Source organism: Chrysoperla carnea, chromosome 3 (genome assembly GCF_905475395.1).
Source record: "Chrysoperla carnea chromosome 3, inChrCarn1.1, whole genome shotgun sequence".
NCBI lineage: Eukaryota > Metazoa > Arthropoda > Insecta > Neuroptera > Chrysopidae > Chrysoperla > Chrysoperla carnea.
The window spans coordinates 18409866-18430990 of record NC_058339.1 but is presented as its reverse complement, the minus strand read 5'-3'; the positions used below and the strand labels follow the sequence as shown (position 1 = coordinate 18430990).

General features: G+C 27.1%; 1 protein-coding gene across 1 annotated transcript in view; it reads right to left on the bottom strand.

Moving 5' to 3' along the window:
- Nucleotides 1-21125, bottom strand: part of LOC123294743 (nuclear receptor-binding protein homolog) — a 132355-nt gene that overhangs the window by 6279 nt on the left and 104951 nt on the right. The window lies entirely within an intron of this gene.

Sequence of the window (21125 nt, the reverse complement as noted above, 5' to 3'; positions counted from 1 at the left end):
CTTGATTGTTACGTTTGAAATTTCAAATCATACCACAACCAATAACGTTCGTTTGTTTCTGCTATTTACTACGTTGTACGAAGCAATACGCAATGAACATATGGAGTGTAATTTAAAAAGAATTTGGAATCATTTCACTTTTTAAGTTTTTAGTATTTTTATATCCCGGAAAGTTAAGCAATATTTATGGTACTAACAAACTTTTGGTCATAAAATTACCTAACCTGGATTTCTTAATTTGAAAACTGGCTCTTTGAAATTTCCAAATCGGTCTCATGAATCTAAGGGATTTAAAACAACTACAAAGATTGAATACCCAAGTGTATTACAATAGTTAACTTTGTTAGTTGTCATTTCTCAAAGGTAGCACAGGATTGTCGAACAAGAACATGCACAAGAAATGGCACAAGGCTACCGGACACAAGCATTCGGGAGCATCCAAGAGTGAAATCCGGGAGTTCCGTTTGCTAACTGCATACTGATCCTTAAAGAGGATATCTTAAAAAAGACCAATCTTAGATTGAGGAAGGAACAGGGAGAAACGTACTTGTGATACTACAAGACAGATATGGAGTACAATCAGAGGCGTTCCGAAGATCGTATATCCTATCCAAAGGGCCTCTATTAGCAAAATTATTGCAGTTATTACAGGGCTAGGCGGCTTGACCGCTATGTGAATGTGTGTCTATCTGTTTGCCTGTCTGTCTGTGGCATCGTAGCTCCTAAATGGATGAACCGATTTTGATTTTTTGTAGTACAGTCATCTAGTATTTTTACCTGGAAAGTTTTTCGGGAGTTTTGATAATGGGTGATTTTATAGATTTTGAGGTGCTCTATATAGTACTATATTGGAATAATGGCGTCGAAAAGCAAGCGAAAATCTTTTTTAATTGACGGGTAAAAAATTTGGAACTAAGAAATTCTCAAGGGAGTGATTATTCCTTAATATCAACTCAAAATTTGATTTCATTCTGTAAAAAAGGGAGGTGCCGGACATTCACTTTAACAGTACGAAAATTTTAAAAATAAAAATGTAGCAAATCAACAAATAACCGAAATTATTCGGCAATAAAGAAGAAATAAGTAATTTTTTTATATAAATTTTCAAAAGGTACACTTGATATGTAAAAAATTTTGAAAAGAATTATTTGAATGTATAAATACATTGATAATATAAATAACATAATTAGATCATACTCAAATATTTAAATAATTATTAGTTAAATATTTGCCAAAAATATTATCGCTTCAAGTTATCAAACTAATAATTTAATTTATTCATTATTAATTATTTTATACACTTATAACATCATTTAATTAAATTCAAATAAAGCAGTATGCAAGATTTATATTTATAATTTGCCAAAAAATATATAATTTTTTTTTTTTAAATTCAATTTAACAACCGGTGCCGTGTATTGATGTTTACAAGTTTGCATACTAAAAAAAGTTGTATTTTTTAATAAGAAGGTCATCTATTTATTACTATATAAAAACATGGAGCTAATGGGTTTCATGAGACTGTTGTTTTTAAACTTCAAGCGTGAAAAACTAATTGTAAAAGATCAGGTATTGTTGAAGGATCCCACACACAAATAAAGAAGTTCAGGCCCAGCAGATCATGCCTAGCCCGAGTGGGTAGCTGGTTAGTGGCGGGCGTGGGAGTTGGGAATAGAAGTGAAAAAGTATGGAAAAGATCTGGAAGAGAATGTTAATAGATATTAAAATAGCGTTATGAAATTTTTGAAATATTCAAAATAGTTCGTCATAACTTGAAAAATCACGTTTTTCAACAACAAACCCCTTTCTTCAAAGCAAAAACATTTGCACGTTTCGAATTTCGCGAAATGAACTAATTTATCACTTCATCTAAATCGATCTGGTCGGTTATTTCCGAATACATATGTAAAATAGCAACATTCTTGAGCCGATCTTGCAACATTGTCGATCTCAAATATGTTTTCAGTCTACGGAGAACAGAAAAACTTCGTTCATTTGAACAGAATGACCCTGAAACTGTGATAAAAAATCGAGCGAAGCTCATGAATTCTGGAATCAGCCCTTTAATAAATTTCTGATTTTCGATTGAGTGGGTATTTACCCAGTCCGAATTTCTCGAGTGGGTCCCCACTCCATCCACTATACCTGCGTTGTATAAAGGAGTAATTGACGAAAGTATAGGGTTTGTTAAAATGCCATAAGTCTGCCGGTCAATGGCTCTTAGACCATAACTTAACTAATGCAATTAATATACGATTAATTGTTGGAAATTAAAATTATTTTAAAATAGATATTAAATAAAATTCTTATTGATGGGTGAATTTGCGTGTTCATTTAATAAAATAATAACCGAAATAATATATTTTGACAGGATGCCAATAAATATAAAAAATAATTTAGTTAGTTTTGTGATAAACAATAATCAATTCGAAGAAAATTATAAAAAGAACATTCAAAAAATTAAATTTTTTTATTTTTTCTTCTCCAAAGACTACAACCAAATAGTAAATACCAACTAAAAACGACGTTCTTTAATTTTTGAGAAATAAAATTTTTAAATCTGATTTAGTAAAAATGGTGAGGTAATGAAATTTTTTGTTCGTTTATTCTTTAGACTGTTATAATTAAAAGTTTTCTGTTTACTCAGCCATAGCCAAGCATATTCTCAACATTTTAGTAACAGAAAATTAAAAATCGATCGATGTCATAAAGTTGAAAAAAGTAATTGTTTTTGAGTCTTTTCAAGTCAGGGTTTGAGTCATTTTCTTATTGAATTAGTTTGCAACTCAATTTTTTTATCTTCAAATTAAAAAGATACTATTAGTCTTTGCATGCAAAAAATGTTTCTAACATTTATGCGCTAGAGTTACCCGTTGAGTCACTGAAAAACAACCTGCAAGTACTTTGTTAAAAGTGTATTGTATTCGTCTTTTATTATAATTAACAATTATAATTAATATTTAATGAATAATAATAAATCAATTTAATAAAAAAACCTATTGGCACAATAATACGAATTCAATGTGTGGTCCATACATAGAAGTGTCACGTAAGTTTATATACCGGATATAAGTGCTTTGTATGGTGTAATAAATACGTGTTTGCAAAAAAATATCATTTTGTCTTCGTCTCAGAATCGAAAATAAATGGTATAGAATATTCACGTGACTTCTGTATCCAGATAAAAAATGTTTTACTTAAATAATAGGATTTGAACTGAAATATCATCTTCATTTTTCGAAGAAACATTTCAAACAAACTCGATTTTTTTATGAATCTCAATTGGTAATCGAAAAAGAGACCTTTGACTGCAAATAACTCAAAAACTATTAACTATACAACTTTGAGCTCATTAACACTTTTAACCAGCATATTAAGTTGTTTGTTTCTCTACAGTCTTGTAAAAATGTTTTGGCTTATTGCACGGTATATGCATATAAACCAAATACATGCTTTGTAGTCAAGTAATGAGTTATTTTTGGATTTACAATACCACGCAACTACAAAAATATATAATATATTGTGTGCAAGTGCTGCTTATAAATTTGATAATATAAATATCGCTCTTCAATCATCAATACTCTAACTATAGTCGTCTCTATTCATCAAATCGACAACCTTGTATGTTTATGGTATTATTATAAACTACAAGATTGTCTAAATATTTTAGATAGTTTTTTATCACACTCTTTAGATTGGTTGATATAGAAATATCCAATTGGAAAGGATAACCTACATGATTCATAATTTTTTCAGCCAACTTTGAACGATAAAATAATAATAAAAAGCTCGATGGCCTAGGAATTGTTTGTGATATTTGGAAACTTTGTTAATCAAGAAATGTATTTATAAAGTTTTATTGTAATCTGTAGTATTATTCAATCCTTGCATATCTTCTTAAGAACTACCCTTCACCAAATTTTTAAGCTAAATGAGTTGAAAACTATTAGCAATTATAGGTGCATACAGAAGTAAAAAATGATTGCATACTGAAGTGAAAAACGCAACAATAAGTATATTAATTTCAATAAAATAAAATGTGTTGGTATAATTGTGTATTCATTGTTTAATCGGACGTTCCATGTTAACTGCTGTTTATGCGTGTGAATTGATGACTAATAGGCTTAGTTATTTCTCAAGTATGAGGCGCCGCTGTTCATTTTCACGTCTAATAAAGTGTTTTTAGTGGTGATGTAATCAGTCCATCAAATACTATTCTTTTTATATTCAAATATTGTGTCTTATAGTTTTAACACAATGTACTAGAAAAATATTTTTCAGAATAAAAACGGTTTTTGTTGTTTTGCTACGTTGTTCTTTAATTATGAAAGCAAAAAAAAAAAAAAAAAAAATACTTAACAAGTTAAAACTTGCAAAATCAAAAAAAATCTAGAGATGCAGTAGTTTAAAGTCAAAAAGTGTTAATTTTGTTTTGACAGTGAATGATTCGGAAAACCTCGTACAAGGATGATTAAAAGTAGAATTTAAAAAGAAATGAATAAACTTTATCACTCTGTTCTTCTATGCATAAAATTGGGGAAAAATCATTCTGCAATAACCAGGGAATGTCATCGTAGAATTAATCAAACTAAGATGAATTTTTCAATATTTACTACATTGAACGACAGAATTATTAAACTCCTAGTACATAATTAATGTTAATTAAATCACATGACGTAAAAGAACATAGGCATAGAATAAATTGAAATTCATTCTTGGATAAAAATTATCTACTTTGGTTTTATTTAAGACTTAATTACATTCAATAATTATTAATTACAACGCTTCAATTTATTTATTCAGCAATTTAGCAATTACTAACGTATTTTACAATATACGACAAAACAGATTTCGATAATGCACAATAATAGTTTTAAATTTGTATTTTTTTTAATAACACAGACAAATTTGATCCGCTCAGGATTCCACATTCTGGAAACTTATTAGAGCTAGATTAATCTTGATCGCAAATTTGAAAAGTATGACCCAAATTTAGTAGCATTACATACTTGGTTTATCAAAATTGGATAAAATTTGGATGTGATAGAGCAAAATTAAATTTTTTGGATTCTAATGATGTCATAAAGTTAAAAAAATTCGATTTTTTTGAAAACACAGGCAAATTTGATCTGATTTTATTGGAATTTTTTTTAAACCCACTAATTTTGGGTCATTCTTTTCAGCTGTGAATTCAGTTTTTCGCTAGCTATCACTTATTTGCTTAATATCGGTATCAGGGCTCCATATTCTTGAAATCTACTAGAGCTAGGTTAATTTTGATCACAAATTTGAAAAGTACGAACCAAATTTAGTATGATTACATACTTCGTTTTTCAAAATTCGATAAAATTTGGATGTGAGACGATCAATCGACTTCAGATTTTAATGGTAATTGTATTATAATACCCTTAATAAGTACAAAAAAAATTTAGAATTATCTGATACCCATAGCAAGACAACAGCAATAAATTGTAGAGAATCAGAGAACATTTAATATTTTTTTTAAATATTTGCAGCTTTTAACAAAACAATGACTAACAGAATACTTTTGAACTTTTTAATAAAATTATAAATGATCTGTGATATAACCTCGTAAAGAGAGGCTGATTCATGGTATATTTCATCTAGACAAAAAAATTGATTTATTTATTGATATAGGAAATATTGTGTTTGTGTTATGACGGGTGGGTAATATTGAATGGTGAATAAACGTTATTGACGGGCAAGTCTGTTGGGGCCTCTTTTTTTATAACCATACAATACCACCACATATAAATCTTTGGCCAAATTCAAGGCTAAAAATGTTAAGTTGGCGGTTCAACAAATCATTATGATGATTTATTATAACGGATTTTTTCTTTTATTATATTACGTCTGCATTTTAGTAGTGTACATTTTTTATTATTTTGACTATATATTATATGTTTATGTTAAAATTTTTCGGATGTATATCATTTACAGATATGCACACAAAATATTTTACACCCAAAATCCTTGGTAATATTTTATTATTTATGTAAATATTCGTTTCCGCGTGCCAAATATTAAATTTTTAACTACTTTTTAAAAAAAAAAGTTATGTAAATATTTTGCAGTTTGCAATTTTTAATTATAACATCAATGCATTTTCTTATAAAATTACTTCGAAAAATATGTCTCCAATAAGCAAGTAGTCAATTTATATCTTGAGAAATTTTGATAAGTCTTTGAAATTGTGACACGATTATATAAATAAAAATTTGGTACTTGTAGCTTTTGAAGATGTCGGATACATTTCCGTGAGATTATTATTTAAGGAGATTTTTCTTAAATACTTTCTACTCAGTTTCGATACGAAATAACTTGGAATCTTGAGCTGTCATCATCTTTCGGTCTATAAAAATTGAGACGGATTTGACATTTTGTTTTGTTATTTTAAATTTTTATTTTATTAGAATGTAAATTTTTAATTATGTGGATAATTTGGAGATCAAAGTAATATTTTAAAATGAAAACATTTATAAAATGTATGGCACACGTTATAAAAATATAATAAATGTGATGATGAGTCAAGTCATTGACTTACTATTTACATTGTCTATCAAAGCTTTCACAAATGTATCCATTATTATAAATAAAAACCCTTTCTCTAATAAGGTAATAAACTTATAAATTTTTACATCCAACATGTTTTAGAATACATCTAATCAATCCACATGAATGATTAATATAATCTCTCTACTCTACAGTTGACAAGTGTTATATCCATAGACAAATAATTATAGATGTAGATAATATAGATGTAAAACTCAAACAGTTTTTATTATATGAGCTATATGAGCTACAAAAAATTAGCACTCCCAACAATTGATGTCACTACAGTAGATAGTTTCTACATTAAATAACATAGGCAATGACTGCTATAGAAAAAATGTAAATAAAATATAAACTTTTCTAAAAAATATAAAATAATTTAATTACTTTATTATCGATTGTATAGTTAGTTAAGCATATGATTTGGGAAAAAGGTATAAAAAGTAAAAATTTTATTTAGAATTTGGCATTGAGAATTTCAAAAAAGGCGGTCAATTGGTTGAAGTGCTTTGCCGTTAGTGGAATGAGAACTAAATTTGCAAGTTTCCGGGATGATCATAGAGATGCGTATCTATAGTATTATATAAACATTTATTATCTGTGGTAACATTGTTCGACGTCATGAGGGAAGTCAAAATTGATTTCCCTCAGAAAATTAAAAAGGCGACAGAAAAAGTTTGTTTAAACAATTTCTTTCTGTTCTTTTTTGAAGTCGTTTATAATAGTTTATTAAAAGGTTTTTACATATTAATCAAATATATAAATTCGAAATTTATTGTTGATTGACAGACATTTAATATTTATATATGTAATATAAACATATTTATAAACAATGTTTTTATGTCTTTTGATGATTTCTTCATTTCTATTTGTCTTAAATTTAAAGGTTAATACACTCTTCAATTTAAAAAAAATCTATTTTTAAACATATTAAGTCATAATTTTACGACCTCTAACAAATTAATTATTGGCAATTAAATAATTTTGTAATATTGTAATAAATATATGCTTTCCTTAGTGTTTGTTTACTTCCGAAAACAAAAATTTCTTTATATCATAATATAAAACTGTATAAAATTGAAACTAGTTTTACTTGCTTACGAACTTGGATATTAACATTCTTCTGAGCGCCAAATCAATTTACATAAATACCCTAAACTCAATTTGTAAGGGCTGAGAAGTACCCAATGTTTTATAAATCGTGTAAACGTAAACAATTAAGGGATTTTCATCATATACAGTTTGGTAACCATCTCGTAAGCCATTTAAAGTATATGAAGTAAGAAGAGTTTTTATAGAAATTTTTATGTATAAAACAAAGAGGGAATGTACTGTGTGTCATTTTAAAAGATTTAATTTGTATGTCATTTTAAAAGATTATAGAATTGTACTTAATTAAAATATAAAGCTAAGATAAAATATTAAGAAATTATTTATGATTAATAAATAAGTCAAATAAATTTAGTTCTAATCATGTTTAGGTTGTCGCCACAATGATTTTTTTACATGGATTTTAAGTAATAAAAAAATAATAAAAGTTTATACATTTTCAAATAAATAAACAAATTTTTTGTCAAACGTGTGAATAGATATTTTTAAAAATAGGTCAAATATTTTTGAACATTGAACGAATACTTCAATAATCTCTTGTATGACAATACAAAAAAATTGGAGTTTATGATCAAAGTACACCGAAAAATTTGGTTAATTGACTTCATTGCCCCTCGCACTTGAACTAACTCCCCTCCTTAGTAAATGCTTCTACAATTTTTTCTTCTAGCTAGTCTCATGTCGTTACCTTAATCGTAAATAATATTTAAATTAAAAAAGATGTGTTAATGAAAAATTAATAATCAATCTTTAGAGAAGTTAATTTAATCAACGCCAACCTAATTATAATAAATGAAAAATATATGAATAAAATGACATTTATGACATTCAATAATTATGAGGAAAATTTCCACTTCTATTAAAAGTTTCCTAAACAAAGAATGTTGTTAGTTGTTACCATAAATTTTACAACAATTTGCATACGTTATGTAATTACAGCAAAATAATTAAAATATATTCATTTAATTCTCGGTAATTGGTTAGTTTTTAAATTGAAACTTATGTAAACCAACATTTATGATATTGACAAAAATAATTAGCATTAATAATAATAATATTTATATTTAAATAGAAAATCTTTATAAGAAAAAATGTCTAGACGATTTATTGAAAATTTCATTCTTTATGAAAGTCTTAAAATACAAACGATTTAAAACTATTATAGATTTGATTTCCAAAGAAACCTTTTAATTTTAAGGATGTATGAGCGTCGTGTATGGTCAAATAATTACAGGTAATCAAAATATTGAAAATTTAAAAAAATATTAAATATTGAAAATCAATAAAATAAAATCAATAAATTAAAATGGGAAGCAAATTAAGAGAATTGAAAAAATACTCATATTAAAGGAATCAAATCCCGTTTTTCTGTATTCCTGCCAAGCGTCTTACCAGCTCGATCATATATGCTATTCAAACTTACTATTTCGGTTTGTGTATTAAATCACTCTGTATCTAGGCTTGCTAAAATAGGGAACTACTCTATTTATGAGAGATCTTTTATTCATGCAATAATGTGGAACTGTAATTTCATTTTTATTACAATAAATTTTATTTGTTCTTATTTGTTGAATGTAATTGGTAATAATTTAATAAAATATAATGGCAAATAAATAAGACAACATTGAAACAACAGCAAAAAATTTGCTATTACCATTTTAAAGTTGTTAAATTTTTTTTATTAATAAAGTCTGTTTTTGCTTCGAAATAAATTATTTTCAAATTTAAAATAAGTTAGAACTTGATAACTCGTGCGAAATTTTTGCTCGACCTCTTAACACCTACTTTACTTCAATCCTTTGGACAATGAATCGGCTTAAAGTCAAAATTCAATTAAAACATAAACTATTTCACGCCAAATTCAAACAGTTGCCAGTAAAACTTGCCATTTAATAGAAATTTGTTCACAATTTCATGGGTTATTTTTTCACACAATAAATAATATTTTAAAAAAACTAAAAAGTCGCGCTTTTGAAACTGCTGAACTAAAAAGTTGAAATTATTTAAAAAAAAAAAAAATAGAGTGATTATTTTATCGTAAAAAGCGTGGGGTGCTAGATTTCAATTATTTTCAATATTTTATTGATAGATATTGGTAAAAGTAAAGCCATTTAAAAATATCTTATAAAGCACCCCACGCTTTTTTACTTCTTTGCACCTTCATTTCATTATTTTCATATTTTTTCTTGAAACTTCATTTGTTGTGATTAGAATTTCGGTCACAATAGCAGCTTATTTAATTTATAAAAAATTCATTTAAGGGCAGAACAATTATTATATAATTTAAAACATACCTATAATGCATTCAAAAACAAGCCCATTTTAGTGGAGCCCACATGTAATGCAATAGGAAATGATATAAGTAATAAAATTATTATACAAAGAGTATTTTAAGTTCAATAATATTTATATAGTTGGCGACATTGATCATTCTTTTTTCTCTATTGATTTGCATTTTTATAACCATAATTATTCGCGATGTAAACTTTTTGGTATTATTCATTATCATAATTATTTAAATGGAATAAAACATACGTGGATATAATTAAAAAATAAAATCAAATAAGTCTCAAATATTTGAGACTTACGTTTCAAATTTTTTGTATAGTCATTTTTTTGGAAACGAGAGATATAATTATAATAAGATCAAAGTTTTATTTTATCTGAGCTTATATTAGTTCAAATCGTTTAAAATGCATTGTGATATTAACAAAAGTTCCTAAAAAGTTTGTGAAATTCCCTTGCAGACAGAATTTTTTAGCTCCCTTGAATAATTTATAAAAATTCGTAAACACCTTTTAAAATTCATTGAAGTGAAAATTTTAAAAAGCTTATCTCATTATCCATTAAATTAACGATTTTTTAGATAAATCTATTGCAAATATTCCAATAAAATCAGATCCATATTAAAATTGCGTCAGTAGCAATAAAATTTTTAATAATACATTGAAATATTTACATAATTATGTTATTAATAATTCAAACGAGTATGATAATCAGACATCTATTTTTAACAATTACAACGTAAATTTATGTCTATGTATAATATGCATTAAAACATTATACAATTTGTGCCAAAGTACAATATCACTAATCAAAAAAAATAATACTAGAGTTTTTTTTTACATAAAATTAATTTTGCATATATCGTTTGTCAGTTTACTCTCTGTAGAGGTTTATTAAAATTGCGATAGAAATAATTGAAAATTCATATTGAATGTGTATATGTATAAAGGTTTTTCATCCACTCTCTTTTTTTTGGCACTCAAACAATGAATGATTCTTTTATAAACATTGGCGAGTGATAAAACTGTTTTATTTATGTAAATATTTTTTCATGTAATATACTTGCCGGGGCCCCGCAAGGCGCCATTCTAGCGCCTCAAATATTTTTATATTTTTTATAATCAATATTTTTAATCTTATCATGTATTTTTTTAATTAACTTTAATTTTTTTATTAACAATTTGTAACATTTATATAAATTTTTTTAAATAAATAATTTTTTTAAATCGTTTTCATTTGCATTTTATTGTTTAAAAAAATATTAGAAGAGACATGGGTCAAATAATCAATTCGTTGTGTGCGTAGTTTATGGTAGGGACAATGAAATTGTTGCCAGCGCTTCCAGTGAAAAATTCTGGCGTTAAAGGAGGCTGCTATGATTAATTTGCAATTCTTTACATGTGAATGTTATAGAAAATGTCGAATTAAATTTATAGAAACACACTAATTAATTAAACTTAGTGCATTAAAAATTGTGAAAATAAGAAATCAAATAGCACAAATAATTATTTTAAAATGTAAATTATCATAATTATTTATTTAAATTTGTGAGACAATAATATTAAATTTTCAATGTAAGTCATAAACACAATCCATACAATTATGTATGCATCCATACAATTCTATAATTAAAGTAGTGTATCGTTACCATGGAAATGCCTCCAAAAAAACTCACGCATGATGCGAATAGGTAAATCATAGTCGTATAAGTCATGAACGATTAGTGATACAAAAAAAATTAATTTACAAAAAAGATAGGCAATTTAATTATCTACAATAAAAATCCTTACCATTTATAGCTTAAAATGATTTTCCTTAAAATGAAGACACTTCCCTCGCCTATTTTTGTAAGGATTTTGTGCATTAACATTCAGTACGTGATACTGAACCTATTTAAATATAAAAATAACTCCTGTAATTTAATGTAGAAAAAAATTTTCTCTAGTCTGAAGTAAACAGCCGCTGCAGGAATTTAAAGCGTTCGTTATTTTTTAACGAAATTCGGTACATTATTTCACTTCCACGAAGTACTTATCATTTTATACATATATCTCCAGTTATATAACAGAACAGAAAACTAAAGGTATTCAAGATAGATTATAATCATAATAAAATTTACATAAAATAACGCCTCACCTCTAACTAGTGATCATATAATAATACTTTCCATCCTAACCAAACAAGTAAGAAAATAAATTTTATCCATTTATTGTTGATAGTAATATATTTTATTTTATAATATTTATAAAAATCAAGGTCCTACCTACGCATTTTTATATTATGTGATATGCATGATGCGTGAGTGTTGTATATTGTGCATGCTTAGTGTTTGTTATCTATTTTAAATAAAACTAGTCGTAATTATTATTATTTATTCATTCATATAAGAAGTCGAATAGATAAACAGATAAATGTACCAAAGCGATGCAATAATAAACAAGTATAACAACTATAAACTCCTCTAACTAAATACTTTCTCTTTGTATAATTCATCTGTATGAAACTATGAACAAACGTTTATCACTCATTTTGATTTTTATTCATTAAGGTTGCTGACATATCAGAAAATTCTAAATTTTTTAATACTTTTAAAAATTTGAAGCCGTCTCAAACTAGATGTAATTTTCATTAAAGTTCGGAAAATTAATATGGAGAGCATTAAATTATTTAATTCCAGAAAAAAACTAGCCCACAGATATTTTCAAAAAAAATTTTACATTGATGTATTTGTTCCGAGTTAATTTAAAAAAATCAAAACTATTGACCGTAAGAAATGATTTTCCGAAATTCTTCCCCTAAAGGGGTTGAAAAACGGGACCAAACTTTGTATGAGACAACGTGATTTCTTGGTCCAATCTACTTCAAATTTTGTATAAAAATTTTTTGACAGAATTGATGGAAAATGTATTTCGTATTTTATTGAAACTCATTGTCTAGCATTTATTCATTTTGAACTAAAATGGTCGTTAAAGAAAACCAACCAATTTTATTAAAACAACTATACGAAATAATAATTTTGATACGAAAAAAGGGTTTGGGAAAAACTTTTCAGTTCGTTTTTTCTTAAACTATACGGTTTTCGAAAAAATATTTCGAACAAAAAATGTTACCTTTTAAATAAACAACAGCTTTTAAATTTAAACAAGATCATCTATCTATTACCAGTTATGGAGTAGAATGGAGGCCCAATTATTACAGGCCCAATAAAATTTTTATTGGGCCTGAAAGTCTAGGTCAAGTTTAATATCTACAGAAGATGTGGACCTCAACATCCAACGTTTTTTGCTTGGAGCTTTTTTATTGATACGTTTTCTTGAAGCTTTTTTTATCGATAGTTGTTTTTCGAGTTTCAAGCATATGTCAACTTAATAAAACACCTGTATATACTTAAATATGAAAATTTATGTTTCATTCCAGAAAGGTTGTCTTCAAATATATTGATACTAAACTTGTGTAAACTAGGCATTAACCTTAATTATATAAACTTATCTAAAAATTAAAGAAAAGGATTGGTTTATAAAATACATTCCTTATAATAAATGCATTTGACACATATTTTTAACAAAGTAAATACCGAAATGAAATACATCTTTTAAAAATTTCAATTACCCGTATTAAGCGTTTATAATATCATAAACATTATGTATGAAAAATCTATACAATAGAAAACGAATTAAGGCCACTAAAATATATCTAAATGCATTTATTAATTTAAAATTCATTATATCACATGATCTGATATATTTTTATAATAATAATAAAGACATTACCATCATCAAATCTACGTGCCGTTATAAACGTTTTTTTTTATACCATGTATATATGAAATATACATAGTATATTAAGTTTAGTCCCAAGTTTTTAACGCTTAAAAATATTGATGCTACGCAAAAATTTTGGTATAGGTGTTCAAAGAATCATCTAATTAGTCCATTTTCGGTTTTCCGTTCATCCGTCCGTCTGTCTGTGAACACGATAACTCAAAAACGAAAAAAGATATCAAGCTGAAATTTTTACAGCGCACTCAGGGCGTAAAAAGTGAGGTCAAGTTTGTAATAGAGCAACATGGGTCAATTGAGTCTTGTAAACCGTTAGAGATAAAGTTTAAATGTAAAAAATGTTCCTTATCAAAAAATAAACAACTTTTGTTTGAAACAATTTTTTGTAAACATCACTGTTTATTCACGAGGGCACACATTAGTATATAATAGTATAGTTAGGTATATGTGTAATATGATAAAGAAATCAACACTCTCTATACATGGTATTTTAACAATTAAATCAGTCAATTGTTTGTTTTCACTTGTTTATTATTGTATAAGCTAAACAGGAAGGACCATTTTAATCTATTATGGCTAATAGTGCTTACGATTTTCCAAAAAATGTTTTAAATAAAAAATTAGTATTTATTTGTTTTTTTATGATGATCAATTTTCTAATTTAAATAGTTATTCTATCTTTTACCTTTTAGGATCTAAATTGACTAATAGAGCAATCAGAGACCGCTCCTATCAAACTCTGAAACTTTTGATTCAGTTATTTTTGGATTGATTAACTAAAATCGAGCTATTAGCCATTAATAATTCGAAATAATTGGACTTAATAATATTTAAATACAATTAAAAAACTCAATATAAATATCAAAATAATTTCTAGCAAGAAACACTCCTCTTTTTTGTACTTCCTTATATATTATAAATGTGAAATTAAGGATGTTTGTTTGTTTGTTTGTTACGCTTTCACGCAAAAATTAGCGAATGGTTTTTAATGAAACTGTATAGAAATATAGCTCATACATCAGAATAACACATGAGCTATAAATTATAAAGATATAAATATTTAAAAAAAAAATTAAAAAAATTAAATTTTATCTGATATACTATTTTAAATTTTTACAGAAATGTTAAATTTATGGTTCAAAATAATGGAGCAGAATAATCACCATTTTCCACAAAAAGAAAACAGAAAGATGGCCATGATGGCCACAATTCATGGCCATCTTTTTGATATACTCAATAAATTATGACTATTTTACAATTAAAAGAATTGAAACCTGGAGGTGGTTTTACTTTAAAGCCTGGTGAAGCGGGCGGGTAATAAGCTAGTAGTTAATATTTTAATCGAAGTATATTTTCATATACTTTTAAGCTTTTTATTATTTAAATAGACATAATAATTATTATTCATGAAAATAAAAAATTAATACTACAAAGTTAAAAAAATGTATTTAAGGTTCTCCATGAATTGCATTTGACGTAATAATTTTGTTTAATATTGTACAAATATTTATACAAATTGTGCCAATTACAATAATATTGTTTATATTAGACGTCATATGAATTTATCACGAAATTTCTATTCACTACCCATCATATTTTATCGTTTCTTATTCTCCATTAATTATTTTGTAAGTTGTAATTATCGGTAAAACCAGAAATAACCAATTACATTATTTTTCATTTTTCACACATGAAAACATGTTTTGTTTAAGTTATTTTTCTCAAGTTCTGTTAAAATAAATTTTTCATTTTTTTATAAATATTCTTTTCAGCTGTGATGCCAGTTTTTATCTAGTTATCACTTATGTGCTTAATTCCGGGACCAGGATTGCAAATTATTGAAACCCATTAGAGCTAGGTAAATTTTGATTGCAGATTTGAAAAGTATGGCCCAAATTTAGTAGGATTACATACTTGATTTATCAAAATTGGATAAAACTTGGATGTGATAGAGCAAAATTAAATTTTATGGATTCTGATGACGTCATCAAGTTAAAAAATTCGATTTTTTTGATAACACAGGCAAATTTGATCAGATCTAATTGAAATCTACTTATTTTGGGTCATTTTTTTCAGCTGCGATGTCAATTTTTCACCAGCTATCAATTATGTGCTTAATTCCGAGACCAAGGCACATTTTTGAAACCTATTAGAGGAGCTAGGTTAATTTTGATCAAAAATTTGAAAAGTATGACTCAAACCCTGGTTTATCAAAATTTCAACATTTTCAGAAAATTTTCTAAGAAGGTAATATTTCAAAATAATTGACCACCGCATAATAAATGCGAAAACATATATCAATCCATTTTTTAGGCAAGTTGTATGCATCACGAAATAAATATCGCACGCAATGTGAACTGAATCATTTGCATGTATAAATCAATTTTAATGTCAGTATAAAATTGTAAACACACTCCAAAATGTTTTAATTTAATGTTGCATAAAATATTTACTGTTAATTCCGTTTTAATTAATCATTAATAAATTTTAACAATGACCTTGCAATATACATTTTTTTTTTAAAATAAAAACATTTTCCTGATGCAACCAATATTAAGAATCACTTGCGTAAATTTTGCACATTTTCAAGGTGACTAGGACTAGTAAGCATATAATTGAATCGTGTGTGGTCTATTAAATACATAAACATATTACCCAAACATTATGTAGTTCATTTAATTTTGTCATCAACAAATTAATTTATTGACTTTTGAAATGTGATGTTCAATGAACTGAATAATTAGTGTTATAAAACTTTACTATTTAACTTTTTTTTAAATCATCATTTATTTTACCATCATGAAAAATTTGTGAATTACATACGTTTAATAGATTGCGCTTTTTTCTAATTGTATGTGTTCTAAATAAAGCCATATTAGATGGTTCTTAATGTTTTTAACCGACTTCAAACAAAAAAGGATGAGGTTCTCTATTCGACTGTATTTTTTTAAAGTTTGTTACTTAAGAACTTTCGACTGAGTGAACCGAGATTGATGATTCTTTTTCTATTCGAAAGTTGGAGCTTCCCGTGTGGTCCCATTTTAATTCGGTCCAGTTCTGACAATGGCATCTATGAGAAAACCATATAAGTATTAAATTTGCATTAAGTATGTGCGCGACAAATAGGCGCATGACTCAATATCACGCCAACCCATTTTCGATACATTTTTTTTAGTGACAAATTAGTTAGTGTACTTCAGATTCACTAAAAATTACAAAATAAAAAACTTTTAACAAAAAAATAACTGACTTAACTATTCCAAAATAAATTAATATGCATCCAAGGAAACAGCTCTAACAGACCAGTTTGCTACATTAGCTTGGCTGACACTGACTCCAAAAATAACAATAGTTTTAGCTACATTATATTATCGTTATTTTTTTACTTTTTGTGCATATTAATTTGGTTTGAAAAGTTTTTCTTTTGAAGTCGGTTTTCTTTTTGTTAAAAAGTTCTTTTTTTATTTTGTGATTTTTAGTGAATCTGAAGTACACTAACTAATTTGTCACTAAAAAAAGAATCATCGAAATCGGTTGGCGTGATATTGAGTTCTTTGTCCTCTTGTCTATTTATATACTTAATGCTAATTTAAGAATTTTATGGTTTTCTCATGGATGCCGTTATCTCAAAACTGGACCAAAATGAAATGGGATCACACGGGAAGCACCAGCTTTCAAATAGATAAAGAATCATCAAAATCGGTTCACCCAGTCAAAAGTTCTGAGGTAACACAAATAAAAAATAAAAAAAATACAGTCGAATTGATAACCTCATCCTTTTTTGTTTGAAGTCGGTTAAAAAGAACTTTCAGAGTCGCGTGAAATAGAACGCTGCACTGAAAAGAATTTTCATAGATCATAAGATAACAAAGTTGTAAGACATAAATGAGCAATACTGAATTTTCTAGAGATATATTTATCAACAAGAATGGTATGCCGGTGCCGGTGGGCACTGAGACTAAAAAATAAAACAAATGAAATGAAACCACGATTGAAAATTGTGGCTGATGCAGAGTCAGTGCCAGTATGTACGTTTAAAGAATATGTCTGTTATTACGCGTACAGAATAATAAAATAGCAAATAAATTAAAAAATAAACAAACTGCACTTTAGTTATAAAACTAATACGTACAAAAACTATTTAGGTATCTTACCTATCTCTTTCACTTTTTTACAGATTACATGTAATACATTGTATAAAGCGCATCAGCATCTTAGCATTCTTAGTCACAGTGTAATGTAGTAATGCAAGGCCAAGGAGTTAAGTTTATTGTGTTGGTATTATTATTAGCTTGCTTAAAAATACATTATGTTCTTACATTTATCGTTAATCAAAGTGAAAAATATTTTAACTTCTAAAATTACATTGTCTTGATATTTTTAACTTCTCTCTATACGAAATTATTGTAATGGGTCCTATTTTCATTGAAATTGAAATTTCAAATATATCCTTACGTTCCATGGTTAGGACAAAGGCATTAACACAAATTTGGAGAAGAAGTTTGTGTGTGTGTGTACGTCCGTAAACATTTTTTTCGTCGTCGATATTAACGGCAATCGAAGCGTACTAACGGCAATATGATCCGAAAAGAATTCGGTCGAGCCGTTTGAGTTTTTATTTTTTTTAAATTGTTTATAAATTTTTATTCTGCTGGCAAGTTATTCATGGGAAACCCAGGACCAGACTTTACCCAAGGCTTGTTTTCAAGCTTAATTACACATGTTGTTCAGGAAAACAAAGCAATTTTAACTGGATCTCCGAAATTTCCTACTCTTCCAAAATACGTACAGTGATGGAAAAAATTCGGCAATCCTCGGAATGATAACTACATATTTTTTTTTAACTAGATGAAAATGAACGAACAACTGCTTCACATGAAGTTTTTGAAAATTTTTAGAAAAACGCAAAATGAACGTTTAAAATTCCAAAATATGCCATGAATCGTCAGAGAGATTTCATTTAAAACACCGTTTTGCAAAAGCTGATTACTTCTTCATTTTTTAATCGACTTGAATATTAAAGTTTCATGATAGTTTTTTTTAAGTCTAGTTTCACAATTTGAAGTATATTTTTATTAGCATTTCAACAGTGATTCCCTTCTTGTTTTTGGGCAACATTCATTCTAGTATGATAAAGAAATTGGACACAATGAACCTGCGCACGTTCTGAAAATTTCACATTTTCCTAATTTATTATTATTAAAAAAAAAAAAAAAAATTTAATTGTCTAACAAAGACAATAGAACAAAATTTTTAACTAATAAAAGCATTCTTGAAAGACTGTTTCGATAATTTGTAGCACAAATGCTTTTGGAAAATGTCACCGTAAACTGACATCAACTTTGAAGGGAGAATAAAACAATACACTTCTATCTGCAAGCTTTTAAATCTCAGCTGTTCTATGAGAATTCAATTGAAGGTGAAAAGTGGATAAACGGGGTACTAACTCCATTTTGTTGCTAGAACTATATATTTAACGTTTCCACTGCCGTGATAATACATGAAAAAACATCTCAATTTTATAAATTGTAAATATTTTTGTTTTTAAGTGAAAATATTAAGACTATTAATTATTATTAGGCATGAAATAAATACGACAATAATATTAAATATTTTTAAACTACTATTTATAGTAAGAGATGCACAGATTACCCCCTTCTGCACCTTCGTTTTATAGTAATATTCTATTTAACAATTTAACAAAATAATTGTTGCAGTATTTACTTATTGCTACATATATTATTTTAAAGTATACAAAATATTCATTTTCTTCGTCGTTTCTTTAGTATTAATACTACGTTTTGTATTCGCACCACATAAAAAACTCACATAAATTACTATTATTTTCAAGGATTTATAGTCCAGTCAGTTTACTGAAACTAAGCTTGGAACAACATGGTAGAATTAGATAAGATATGTTTGATGGAGGACGAGTTTTGGTTCAGTTCGTGCACGTACTCAATCGACGCGCTTTTAGCTTGCTACCGCTTCCTAAGTCAAATGTTGTAAAAAATGTGAATACGTTTGTGTGAGCAATCCTTGATTTTAGTAATGAAAAAATCGTTCCTTACAATGAATTAATCCGCCTCAGGTTCATTTTTTTATTTGGCAATTCGACATTGTAAATATATAAATAAAACATTGACCAACTTGACATCTCGAACGTAAACAGATAATCAACATGGCGGTGACTGGGTACCGTGCGAGAGAGATTACTGAGAGTGAAAGAATGTCCCCATCCTACTCCTACCTGCGCAAGAGTATATCTTGTCTAATTCTACTATGGGGGAGAGTAAGTACTTAAAGAAATTTTGTATTTTGTTTTGTAGTCTGTCTTGGAAATACAAATTTTCAAATAATATAAAATTCATGGGAACAAAAAATCTTATTTTTAATCACGATTCTCTCTAAAAATGATTACAAATACAACAGACGTTTTTTCAGTAAATTGACAGAATTTTTTGAAGTGAAAACTTTTATAAGACAGTAAATTGATACACTTTTCGTAGGGACAATCTTATGTATTCGCGTCAGCAAGACTTGTCATCATCATCAACATGTTTTTGCTAGGTATGTTTTTCTTTAAATTAATTTATCACATATTTACATCAAATTTACTTTTCTGGTTATTATTATTATTTTTTATGAATAACAACGGTCCTTAAGGTCTTTTGGGAAAAAATCCTTACAAAATTTCATAATATTTTTAAGGATATTATGAAAAAAAATTTGACTTCAGCAATTGTTTTTTTTTTTTTTTTAATGACTGGTCTATTATCTCAGCCATATTATTAAAATATTATTTGTACAATTATTTACAATCATAACAAAACCGCATGTATCATAAAATTGTTTTAAAATCTTGTACACTGCTGAACAAAATATGTAATCATATAGTAAAATATACCTATACCGATTGTAAGCTATCTCGTTACCCATATAAAATATATTAAGCAAGAAGAGTGTTTATGGACGTTCTTATGTATAAAACAAAGTATGAATGTGTACTGTGTAGGCCAAAGATGCCAAACCCATAAGAAAAGGTGAGTTTATCACTAGTTGAAGGTATTCCTAAATTAAACACACCAGAATAAATCCTCGCTGCGACCAGCGATTGAAACTAATTTCTTCGTAGGCTAGAACAGACACACTTGTAAACAGGCAGGTTTTTTACCGGATGTACGGAATCCTTAAAATAATTAAATCAATGTTTATAGGATAATTATGAAATTTTCATTGGATTTATCAAATAATACATTTGCTGATATGACGCATATGAGATAACTGAAACATATTATATTGTTATCTCGAAGAAGAAAAAAACAGAAAAATATGTGTGTATAAATTGGATATTATTTTTCATAATATTCGAGTTGC